This window comes from Leptonychotes weddellii, chromosome 11 (genome assembly GCF_054177405.1).
Source record: "Leptonychotes weddellii isolate Sample4059 chromosome 11, ASM5417740v2, whole genome shotgun sequence".
Taxonomy (NCBI): domain Eukaryota; kingdom Metazoa; phylum Chordata; class Mammalia; order Carnivora; family Phocidae; genus Leptonychotes; species Leptonychotes weddellii.
Window position 1 is genome coordinate 50,527,974 of NC_138379.1, and position 13,303 is coordinate 50,541,276.

The window sequence follows — 13,303 nt, forward strand, 5'->3', positions numbered from 1 at the left end:
TTTTTTTTATTCTTATGTTAATCCCCATACATTACATCATTAGTTTTAGATGAAGTGTTCCATGATTCATTGTTTGTGCATAACACCCAGTGCTCCATGCAGAACATGCCCTCCTCAATACCCACCACCAGGCTAACCCATCCTCCCACCCCCCTCCCCTCTAGAACCCTGTTTGTTTTTCAGAGTCCATCGTCTCTCATGGTTCGTCTACCCCTCCAATTTCCCCCGCTTCATTCTTCCCCAGGAAGGATTTTTTGTGTGATGAAAATTTCAGTCTTTGACAAAGAGTTGTACTTAGATATTATAGATACCAAGAGGCAGTCTCAAAACCACTTAGTCAGTTTACCCATCAATATTCATTTGCTTGTGTTAGCTGACAGTGATAGAGAACATTCTACACTCAAGATACTAAGCTAAATGCTGGCACGATACTGGTGGGGAGTGGCCCTCAGGCACTAATTGTCTCTGTCTATAAAATCAGATTTAATAATCCCCTCTCAGTCTCTCAGAATTAAACAGGATACTGCATAGGGTAGCATTTTGAAAGACTCTTCCTACCACCCCAACTTTATCAAGTTCCATTCACTGTTGTTCCATGTGCACCAGCCATAATGGCTTTTTTTTTTTTAGTTCCTATGTTGAGCTAAATCAGAGCTGTCTAACAGAAATATAATATGAGCCATTAATACGAGCCACATGTGTAATCTTAAATTTCCTAGTAGCTTTGTTTTTAAAAGCTAAAAAAAAAAGCAGGTGAAATTATAAATTAACCCAATTTATCCAAAATGTTAACATTTCAATATATAGTAAACATAAAAAATTAGTTGCATTACATTCTTTTTTCAGTACTAAACCTTCAAAATCTAGTATATATTTTATATTTATAGCACATCTGTATTTGAACCAGCCAAATTTCAAGTGTTCAGTAGCCATATTGTCTAGTAGTTACCATCTTGAGCATGACAGCTCCAAACTTTTAGCTACTTTCAGAGTCTTTGTGCATTTAAAATGTTCCCTCTGCATGACATGTTCTACGCCCTATTCTCTGAATGACTAATACCTATTTATCTTGCATATCTTAGTTTAAAAGCATCATCTCCTCAATGCGGCCTTCCCTTTCATCATTCCAAAATTCTCTACATTAGTCCTTTATCTCTTTTGTAGGACTTATCAAAACCTGCAACTATTTATTTGTACATTTAATGCTTTTCTTTGTCTTCCCCTCTGAAATGTAAGCTTTATAAGAGCAAGGAAAAGGATCATTTCTGTATTGTACCCAATTGTACCACAATGATTGGCACATAGGAAGCAACCAATAAGTATTTGTAGACTAATTAAGGAATTGATAAACAGATGCACTGTAGAGATGTACTGTGTTTGTATCCAAATGAAAGTATGTGTATTTTGCCATTCCCAACTAGCCTGGGACCTTTACAAAACAGTCAACTTCCGACAATTCTCTGGCAAGCAGCAATAGTTAGAAACATGATTTGGGGGACACCTGCGTGGCTCAGTCAGTTAAGCATCCAACTCTTGATTTTGGCTCAGGTCATGATCTCAGGGTGGTGATATCGATCCCCGATCCCCAAGTGGGGCTCTGCGCTGAGCGGGGAGCCTGCTTAAGATTCTCTCTCTCCCTCTGCTCTACCCCCACCCCACCCCAACCCTCCACCCCACTTGCTCATGCACGCGCATGCGTTCTCTCTAAAAAAAAAAAAAGAAAGAAAGAAAAAAACAACATGATTTTTGGAAAGAGAACAAGTTGTAAATAGCTTTACCATTCCCCAAGGAACCAGGAATTTTTTAGAAGTCAAGGGAAAATGAAGGAAGTGCCACTGGTCAAAGAAACATCCAAGTGATCAGGAGCCAACTAGATTTGGAGACAGATGATATGCATTAAAGACTGCAATTTCCAAACTCATGGCCATGTTTTTATGCACAAGCCCTTAACTTCTCTCCATCTATAAAAATATGATGCCTTAAAGACAGAATTAAATTAAGTGAGATTATATATGAAAGTGTTTTGAAAATAGTAAAGCCTCAATATATATTGTCTCTAGGCTGCTCAGGAAATTGGACTTTCAAAAGTCTATCATCATGAATTTTTCCCCTTTGTTCACCTGGTTTGTTTTATTTTGCAGATTATAAATAGATAACTTCTTAAACTAATCAAGCAAAATCTATCCTGATAGCAAATAAAAATCTCAGACTCAGGACTGATAACTCCAGATGGGAAAATAATCTTAAATGGAAGAAAATCTTATAAAAATAGTAATTCTCTAAGAGGTGATAGGGGGACTAAGAGTCCCTCCACTATATCAGGTCCCACTGTACCCATTCCCTGACCTCTAGCCCACTGAGAATTGTTTCCATACTAAAACACTGTTAATGATGGACTATGTCCTAGTGTATTACAGAACAAGGGTGAAGGCAGAGAGGAGGAGGCATGAAGGTAAAAAATCACTGTCACAAAATATTTGAGCTGGGGAAGTTAGGATCAGATTTAATGCATTTATAAAACAGCTAAGGAAAACTGAGGCTCAGAGTGGTTAAGTGATTTGCCAATGTCACACAGTAATAATCATAAAAAAGTCTTCAAATCCCAGCTTGATCTTTCTGCTCCTAAATTTCCTCATCTATAAAATGAGTATAAAACAGCATACCTCTTACAGGATTATTTTGAGGAGTAGAGGGAAAAATCAAATGTAAAGTACTTGGTACCATGAAAGTCCTTGGTAAAAGGTCAGTTGTAATGAGGCTGATGATGTTGATTTGTTCTCGATCTCATTTTTCCCCAGTGAACAATGACGTTGGGGGAAGCAGGTGGCTGGGAAACAGGGAGATCACCAACCCAAACTCATTTCTTAAAAACATTAAAAAACAGATGAAATGATACTATTGGCTACATTTCCACAATAAAAGGTTTGTTGGTTTGTTTTTTTTTTCTTTTTTCTTTTATTCCTCTGTATTCTCAAGAGCCTAAAGGCCCTGGCTTCAAATCATAGCTGTGCTGCTGTATAGCCTCAATTCAATTAACCTCTGTTTCCTATTCTGTAATATGGAGCTAAAACAATACCTGTCCTAACTAATCCACAGAGTTGTTGAAAAAATAAAGTGAGACAATATTAGTGAAAATATTTTGTACACTAGAGGCCCTTCACCATCCAGGCCTTGCTTCCTCTCTGCTCTTACCACTCCCCACCTGGTACCCTACCCTTTAAGCGTACTAAAATACTCAGAGTTCCCCAAACATGCTCTCAAGCCTGCCAGCCCTCATGCTGCTCTCTTCCAGGAAGGTGCTTCCTCTCTCCTCTCTTCCCACCCCTCCCCAACTGTGCTTGGTTAACCCCTGTTCGTCTCTCAGAACAAAACTTAAGCTGTCACTTGCATTAAGAAGGCTTGCCAGACCACCCTCATTTCAGGTGGAGTAGATGCCTTTCCTCTGTCTTTACATAGCATGAGCCTGTATCTCCACATGTCATTTTTGTCTCAATATAATTGTCTATGGACATGTCTGTTTCTCAACTATAAGCTTAAGGGTAGGGACCAGATATGATTCATCTATTTCTTCAGAGCCCCTGACAATGCCTGATGCTTAATATGTGTTTAGCAAATGAAACTTAAATGACAATTAAAACATTAGTTTTCATATGGTAGGTACCTAAGACTTTTATGCAAAATATTATAATATAAAGCAATACTCAATCTTGGCTGCATATCAAAATCACCTATAAACCTTCAAAAATAGAAATTCCAAGAGATTTTGATTAGACCTTAGAGCCCAGGCAACAGTATTTCTTTTTTTTTTACATCTTCACAAGTAGTTCAGATGCATAGCCAAAATTCAAAACCACTGCTACAAACAATTGAAGTCATTAAATTATAACAATTCTATCCAACATCTACATAGCTTAACATCCTACAATTCATTTTCACATATATTAATTTTTTAATCCAGTATCATTAACATACAGTGTTATATTAGGTTTCAGGCGCACAATATTCATTTTCACATATATTATTAATTGAATCTTCACAACTCTGTGAGTTAGGTGTTATTTCTATTTTCCAAACTAAGAAATAGATATTTAAATAAGTGTCCAAATAGGTCTTTGCCTAACTTCAAATTTAATGCTCTCCCTTCTATATCTATCTCCTTCCCTAGAAAGTGACAGGTAATATTGCAGCAACATACCAAGTACATGCAGACAAGGGTTCAAATGAGAAAGACATGGATCCCAGCTTCTTGGGAATCAGGGAGAGAATAAGAAAAGCTAGGCCTTGAAGATATAGGCAGGCAGAGGAGGGTGGAACCCACACATATTGTCACCGTCATTTATCATCCCAAAAGAGTCAAAAGGCAGATCCTGTAAAGGAAAAAAATGTTCTTACCAGCCTCACTTGGTACTTAAATAGTCTGCAAGGGACACTGGAGAGGTCTGGAAGTAGAAAAGTGGAGGAAGAAAGTCCCAAACACAAGAGTGAATTTACCAATGCTGCATGCAAATTACCTCACCCTGACACCATGGAGTAAGAGCCAAGACATAATGGACTTGTTATAACTAAGACTTAGATCAACTTTAGAGAATTAATACCAAACAAAATCATATTAATGAGGGATCAATGAGCTTCTGGTTCTTTCTAGGATTATTATCACACTATTCTTAGAGAGGGGATAATCTGGAGGATCCTAGCACATAGATCATTTCCCCCATCTCAAAGACTAGAAGGATAGAATGGTGGAGGAAGTTACTTATGAAAAGTAAAGCTTAATACAAGAGTAGAAAAATGTATGACATGATGTTAATAAATTTATGACGGCAAAGGGAAATGAATATTCAGGCAGTGGTGACTCAGAACGCTGGATTAAGTCTGATCTCTCAGCTTCAGTGGTAAAATGTTATCTTGTGAGTCTGTATTATCATGACCATCTGACATAGTTTGTTTTTTTTTTTTAAAGATTTTATTTATTTATTTGAGACAGAGAGAATGAGAGACAGAGAGCATGAGAGGGAGGAGGGTCAGAAGGAGAAGCAGACTCCCCGCCGAGCAGGGAGCCGGACGCGGGACTCAATCCTGGGACTCCAGGATCATGACCTGAGCCGAAGGTAGTCGCTTAACCAACTGAGCCACCCAGGTGCCCATCTGACATAGTTTTACCAGCAATTATTTTTTTGTAGTTCAAACTCTGGACTTCAGTCAGAATTTTCTTAGGGGGAAAAGGCTAAAGGGATTAGGAAGCAATCTAAAAGGACATTTCTAGTGCTCCAAAGTTTAGTTTGATAGTTTAAAAGGCAATATGATATAGTGGCAAAAGTGAAGTACTACATTGAGATTCAAAAATGTAGTTCTAAACCAATATTTAGTCATTTGCTAATGATGTGCCTTTGAGTAAACCAAGACTTCTATAATCCAGTCTCCTAACTCGTAAAATGGAAATACCTATCTCATGGGGCTGTTGTGAAGACTAAAAAAAAACACCAGGGAAAGATGTTATTCTTTTCCCTGTATGAATGATAAATGTAAATGCATGTAAAACTCTCTTCACCAGTCTTTCTGTGCACAAAAAAAGAGAGCAGGCTAAATGAAGAAAAAAATTTATTTTAACTCTCACAGCAATATACGTGTAAAACATTCCTGTATTGTCTCCTCTACACAGAAAAATTAAAGCAGCCTCGGTAATGAACATAACTCATAATTGCTGGTATCAGGTGAATATGAACTGGAATGGAGGTCTACCACTTACTTTCAGCAAAATCTTGAACAGGTTCTTGTTGCCAGTTTGAGCCTCAACCTCCTTATCCATTAAACAGAGATACCAGTAATCATCTTAAATGCTTATTTTGAAGATTGGAGAAAACAACTCACATAATGTCTGGTACATAACAGGTGTTCAAGAAAGTTTACCACCACCTAACAACTGCTAACAAATTACACTCTCCAAAGTTTCCTTTATATTCAGTATTTTATTAAGTTGCTTTGTAACCTTATAAGCTAGTCATAGCAACTGTTACTATCCCCATCTTACAGTTGGACAAAAGGAACAGAGATAAAAATACTTCCATAAGGTCATACAGTAATAAGAGACCAAATTAAGTTTCCCTGACCATTCCTCCCACCCCAAATTACAACATTAGTCCTTAGGAATTAAAATGACATCTATGAAATAGTATATGCTTTTGAAAACCTTAAGCTTCTCTCTTTACAAAAATAAAAGTTTTTCCCCCCTACTTTCTGGTTATGGTTTAGAAAGATAAAAAAAGTGGGGGGGGGGGGAGAAAAATTCATTAAAACCAGCCACAACGGAATTGAGCATTGTCTCAAATTAGCAACTATTGATTCCATCTTGATTTTTCTTTTCACTTTCCCCAACAAAGCCATTGATCTCTTAATTAAAATTTTTTAAAGATCTGCTTATCAAAATGATACTTATTTGATAAACTATTCCTTAACTGAGAAAAAAAATTAGAAAGACAAATTTGTCCCATCTTCACGAGTATACATCACTTTTTTACCCCTCTATTTCATCATTTCAGCACTACAGCACTTATCATACCATATTGTAATATCTTTAACACCTCGAGGACTTGAACCGCATCCTATGCATACCTGAACATCCTGTCCCAGCAAGGGGACTTGCACTTGGTAGAGAAAGACTCAATAAGTGTTTATAAATAAATGAACAAATGAAGCCAATCTCTCAGAGGGAAGTTAGGAAAGGAGAAACTGGATATGGTATCTTGGGGCTAATAGGAAAGTGAAAGAAACAAAATATTTTAAGAGCTTTATAAGGAAGAGAAACCTTTGTGTGGAGTCAAACGGGGCCCTTGTATGGCTTTAAGTATCACTAGAGAAAGACAAAAACCACAGAAGATCCGGAAGAGACAGTTTCAAGTCAAAAGACTCAAAAGTTAGGGCACTTATTTAGATCTGCAAAACCAGGTTGCAAATTCCCAAGAAACAATCCTAGCCTAAGATATTTCAAAAGCAGTTTTCAGGTAAAAGAACTCTAGCTGAAAAATACTACAGGCTTTGGTGGAGAAGGACAGATGTAAAACAGAAGAAAAGCTCAGTCTAAAACAAATACCCCAAAATGTTAGAATCCACTTGGATTTGTATATTGGACTATGGTTCCTCTTCATTCTGAGAACTATTCTTAAATAAAATCCCAGTATAATAGCTGGCTGTAAACAGGACTAAATCCTCTTATATTTTTCATTCAACAAATATTTGAGAGCCTGCTATATGCAGTCACTGCTCTAGGCATCGGCAATAAGGTAGCAAACAAAACAGACAAAATGCTCTCAGGAAGCTTTCAATCTAGTGGCAAAAGATACATGACTGACAGATGGGATGGAATGGCAGGCAGTAAGTGCTAAAGAAGAAAAAGAAGGGAGGGAGAGAGCAAGAGTACAGAAGGAAAGAGTGGGAAGGAGCTGGCAAGGAGCTGGTCTTATCAAAAACAGAACTTTTAACCCAGTGGTTTTCAAACTTTAGCAAGTGTCAGAATCACCTGGAGGGCTTGTTAAAGCAGAGGTTTGGGGGCCCCATCCCCAGTTTTTCATCTGTAGGTCCAGGATGGGAAAAGTAATTTGCAATTCTATCAAATTCCCAGATTATGTTGATGCTGTTGGTGTAGGGACGGCACTTGGAGCTAACTGTTCTAACCCAACAGATTAGGAAGCCTCTATCCCATAGGTCTTGATTTACTTCTTTATATATTCATTCATTTCAAAAATATATTCAGTGCCAAGAACTCTGCTAGTCACTAAAATTAAACAGATCCTGCCCTCAAGAAATTTACAGGCTAGGGCACCTGGGTGGCTCAGTTGGTTAAGCGACTGCCTTCAGCTCAGGTCATGATCCTGGAGTCCCGGGATCCAGTCCCGCATCGGGCTCCCTGCTCAGTGGGGAGTCTGCTTCTCCCTCTGACCCTCTCCCTTCTCATGCTCTCTCTCTCTCTCAAATAAATAAATAAAATCTTAAAAAAAAAAAAAGAAATTCACAGGCTAATGGGGGGGGGACTCAAATAATTGCAATAGAATACTATAGAGAGCTCTGAGACTGGTATGTACATGAGCCAGACGATGGAAAAGCAACCAATTCTATGGAAGTAATAGGAGTGACTTAGGGATTGCTTCCCAGAGGTCCAACAAGCACTTCTCCACAGGCATATAGTGGGTGGGAAGCCAGCATTTCCAATGATAAAAATAGCACCAGGCAAAAGCAGAGATGAGAAAAAGTATGGCAGAGGAGTTATAGAAAGTGAGGCTGCAAAGGTAAGCAGTAATCTGATCTCCGAGAGCTTCTCATTCATGTTAAAGAGTTTAAAATTTTATCTTTAGGCAATGACTAGTTGGGAAGTAGGGAGAAATGATGTGATCAGGTATAATTTTACAAAGATCTCTCTGGACACATAGGGCCCTTCTTTCACAAAGCACTAGTTTCTCCAAGCCTACACGGCCTCCTAACGTGTGCTTACTAAATGTATATTTAATTGAACTGAACAAGCTTTCCGTCAAGTGCTATCTTATGGATGAGAGGCAGGCCACCACCTTCCTCACAAGACTCACTTTGGCCTGGACAAGACTTGTAAAACAGGTCCAGCAGCCTCAATTATTGCACATTACTCCTTGTACAACTGGAGTCCCCCCAGAGATTAGGGCAGGTCTTCATTGTTTACATGTCTACTCACCCACTAGACTTTGAGCTCTCTGAAAACAGAATGTCTTAATAGACTCTGAATGCCCATAGCCCTAGCAGGAGACCCAAAACATAGTAGCTCCAGATCCAGTAATGTTGGGTAAACTAATGACTGAGTAAGCAAATTTACCAATAAACCCATGAGATCATATAGGTAAGGATATGGATAAGCTTCAGGGTCCATGTCCCCAAACCCCTTCTGAGAAGTAGAGTCTCCAGCTGAGGCAAGGTGGATTTCATATACACTTGATAAAGGATTTCCCAAATAGGAACAAAAAAAATGTTACAAGTGCCATAAAAATCCTGCCAGGTTTCTGGGGGCCCCAATGAGAAGTAAGTTTTGCCTGAAAGGAGTTTGAAGGCAGATGCCAGCAAAGACCTGGGGGGGTGGGTAGGGGAATGAGGCGAGTGGCGGGATTATTCAGCGGACTCTTCAAAGCTGAGTACGTGCTGGATACCTGCCGATTTCTAGGGCTTAAAAAGTCCTGGAATTTTAAGGCTGGGAGTGACCTGCTCAAGATCACAAAGTAAGTAGGTGAAGTCACAAGGTAAGACCAATGAGGCATCTATATACTGTTGAGTCCTGTTTTCTCCTGACAAAGACACAGCAGGCAAAATGAAAGATTATTCTCAGGAACAAGTTTTCAAATATGGGCTAGACTAGTGAATTGAATTTTTATTGGTAACCACAGTACTAACCCTTCCCTAACCTTTCAGTTCTGGGGAAAAAGTGTAAGACAGTTATCCAAGCAGTTTAACAAACAAGAGGCACTTTGCTCCCAACACACATAAATACCAAAACTTCTAAAGCATTCTTCCAAAATACCCGCAGTAATGTCTGCTGCTGAAACATTCAAGACAGTAAAGGCCATAATAATCACGTCTTTCGAAATGGAGTATTGAACATAAAGTAACTGTCAGTCTCCTTTCCTTGTTTGTTTCTAACTCCACAAGTCAGGGTATTCCCGGGGTGGGGGAGGGGCTGCATAAGTCAAGCTCCATCCAGCCGTATTTTTCAAGGAGGTGAACCCTAGAGGTGAGTCCCCCCGGCCTGAACAGGAGGGACTTTTTCCATGCAGAATGAATCGACGCCGCTTTGCTAGGCTTTCCGGTGGCCCGCCAGGCTTAGCGCCGGAGCACCGCAAAGTTCGCAAGGGAGGCGGCTCCCAGCCCCAGACCTGTCGGGTCTCCCGGCCCCTCCCCCGCTCCGGCCCTCCTCCGGGCTCCCCCCGGGCCTCCAGCTTCTGAGACCGCCGGCCTCGCCGGGCAGTGCACAGGGGGCCTTTGTTGGTCCGCCAAGAGCCGCCGGCCGCGCCGGGCGGCGCCCCGCCTCACCTTACCTGGCGCCCCCTCCCGCCTACCCTGCCCGGCCGCAGGGAATGAATGGGCCCCGGCCCCCAACCCGCGCCGCCCCCACCCCCGCGCCCCAACCCGCAGCCTGCGACGCCACGGCGGCCGCGCGGGAGGCCGGCTCTCACCTTCCGCGCTCGCTCGGCTCGACTCCGCTCCTCCTCCTCCTCCTCCTCCACCCGGGTGGCGGCGGTCGAGCCGGGGAGTGAGCGCGCGGGTGTGCGCGAGGGGCCGCTTCACTTTCTCCCTCCCGCCGCCGCCGCCGCCGCCGCCGCCGCCGCCGCGCTCGGCGCCTCCCCCAGCCTGCTCTTGCCGGGGAGTCCCCTCAGGACGGGCTGGGGGGCGGGGGTCAGCGACGGCCAGGGGGCCGGAGGCAGTTCGGCGACGCGGGAGAAGGGGATGCTGTGAGGGGCGAGAATGTGAGGGGATTCGGGCGGCCTCTGGGGAACGAGGTGGGGAGACAGAGTTCGTTGAGGAGATCTTGAGAGCGCGGGGCCCCGTGAAAGAGGGGAGAGTCTGAGGGGAAAGCGTCTGGGAAGTAGGACCGCAGAGCCGGTGAGGGAGACGGCGGGGAGGCGCGAGGGACGAGCGCAGTGGGAGGGAGCGTTGTGGGGGGAAGCCGTGAGGGGGCGTCTACAGTGCCGCCGGCACCTAGGGCTACAGCTGCAGCCGCGGCCCGGCCGCCTCCCCCGCCCGCCGCCGCGCTATTGTACGCCGCGGGGCCCGGCCCGACCGCCTCTCCCACCGGCCCCCGCCCCCTCCCCCGCGAGGCAGCGGCGCCCGCCGAAACCGGCCCGCCCCGCCTCCCGCAGGTGGGAGGGGGCGGGGAGGGCTGCCCGACCCACGTGAGGAGGCCAACCCAGGCGTGGGGGAGGGCGAGCGCCTGGGATGACGTCATCGGCGCATGACGCCAGAGGCTGGGGAATCACCCGGCTGCCGCGTGATGTCATTGCGCCCGCGTCTTTTCTCCCCGTGCACCCTCTTCGGCTGTAGGCACCTTTGCGCGGCCTTTCCCTGGGAAGGTTTTGGGACGATTTTGGGGGGCGTTAGTGGTGTGTGTAGTATAGGGTCCAAAAAGACGGCTAACCCCTTCGCCTGGTGGTCCCCTTCAGGTTAAAAAGCACCACCGCTTTTCTGCTAGCTTTCATTGCCAAGAGCTAAATTTGAATACCCCATCTCCTGTGACCTCAAAGTCAGACAATTACTATACTGTTTCTTTTCTTTGTGGGTAGAGGTGCGAGGCGGGAGACCCAGAAAGGATAATGGATGTTTGAACTATCGTGAACTGATAGAATGGGTTTCCTTTCCCATTGTTCTCCTACCACGGAGACTACGTTCAACCCAAACCTTTCCCCTGAGCTCAGACTGTATATTTCCTAATACCTCCTGGACAGCATCACTTGCATACCCCACTGTACCTCAAATTCCATATGTCCAGAACTGAAACAACATTAGTGACAAAGGGTCTGGAATCAGATTGCCTTGCTTCAATTCCCAGGTGTGCTAACTTTAGTGATAGGACCTTAACATTTCTAAGCCACGATTTCTGCATAATCAATAGTACTTGTGTATCCTTAACTCCATCTCTCTATGCCTATTTTACCATAATAGAAAATACAACCTATTACCATTTCCCCCAAACTTACTAATGTTACTTGCTGGTGTCAGTGAATGGACCGCCATCGCCCAATCCGCTATGCCAGAAACCTGGACATAGCCCCCATTCTTACTCCGCCATCACCCTTACCAAGTTGGTTATCAACTTTAGGAGACTATATAGAGTCTCCTAAATATTTCTCAAGTCCTTGCCCTTCTCTTCACTTACCGTCACCTGGACAACTGGAGCAGCTTTCAGTCTCCAAATGCAATCCATTCTTGCTGGTGACCACAGAAGTCTTTTAAAACCACAAATCTGATGATGCCTTCCCCTGTTTAAAGACTCTGAAAGGCTTTTGTTGCTTTCAGGATGAAGTCCAGACTCCTTAACTTGGCACTGTACAACTTTTGTGCTTATAGCAGTCTTTCTAGCTTCCTCTCACGTGGAATATCTTTTGTTCCAGCTACACTGAAATGCTACTTAATGTTCTTTGAGTGCACATTTCTTCATATCTCTGAGCCCTTATATCTTTATCTCACTGGCCAGCACTTACCCATTCATTCTGCAAAGCCCAGCTCAGATGTCATGTTCATTTATTCATTCAACTAATATTTCTTAAGTTTCCTGGAACCTTCACAATATGTTCTAAGTGTTGTAATCCTACAACACTTCCATGCCTTTTGTGGCAGGTAGCACAGTCTAGTAACTGTATTTGTGTATCTAACTTCCTAAACTCCTTGAGAGCAAGTCACATTCCTATCCATACTATCCTTATTCCCAGTACCTAGAACAGTGCCTGATACACAGTAAGAATAAATATGTTATAAAAATGCATTTAATAGGGGCGCCTGGGTGGTTTAGTCATTAAGCGTCTGCCTTCGGCTCAGGTCATAATCCCAGGGTCCTGGGATCGAGCCCCATGTCGGGCTCCCTGCTCTGCGGGAAGCCTGCTTCTCCCACTCCCACTCCCCCTGCTTGTGCTCCCTCTCTCACTGTCTCTTTCTGTCAAATAAATAAATAAAATCTTTTTAAAAAATGTATTAAATAAATCTTTACATAGTGCTTACTATGTGCCAGACACTGTTCTAAGCACTGCCTCCTTTAAACCTCCAATAACCCTATGAGATAGACTACTGGTATCTCCCCATTTTATTGATGAGGAAACTGAGGTGCAGAGGGGTTAATTTAACCCAAGGTCATAATCTAGCAAACTAATTCTAATCTAAACTGTTTTTGCTTGGTCTCTGGTGGAAAAATAATGGCTCCCTAAAGATGTTCATACTCTAATCCCAAGAACCTATAAATATATTACCTTCCACGACAAAAGAGATTTTTGTGGTTAAGGATCTTGAGATGAGGAGGTTATTCTGGATTATCCGGGGGAGATTCAATGTAATCACAAGGATCCTTAAAAGTGAAAGGGGGGAGGAGTGTGGAAAAGGGAAACAAGACTGAGGAAGAGGTAGATTCAACTACAGAAGAGGTCAGATGTGAGATGTGATTCAATGTGAGAAGCACTCTACTCACCCTTTGAATACAGAGGAAGAGAGCTACCAGCTAAAGAATAAAACTCCAAAAGTGGGAAAAGGCAAGAAAACAGATCCTTCCTCAGAATCTCCAGAAAGGAACAGAGTCCTGCTGACACTTTTAGTC

General features: G+C 42.9%; 1 protein-coding gene across 3 annotated transcripts in view; it reads right to left on the reverse strand.

Moving 5' to 3' along the window:
- The window catches only part of PAK1 (p21 (RAC1) activated kinase 1), a 140,755-nt gene extending 130,019 nt beyond the window's left edge, over positions 1-10,736 (reverse strand). For all 3 annotated transcript variants that reach the window (XM_081798899.1, XM_031034738.2, XM_031034735.2), the window contains exon 1: positions 10,182-10,736. The gene's annotated coding sequence lies outside the window, so the exon portion shown is untranslated. The remainder of the gene's footprint in view (positions 1-10,181) is intronic.
- Positions 10,737-13,303: the final 2,567 nt, after the last annotated feature.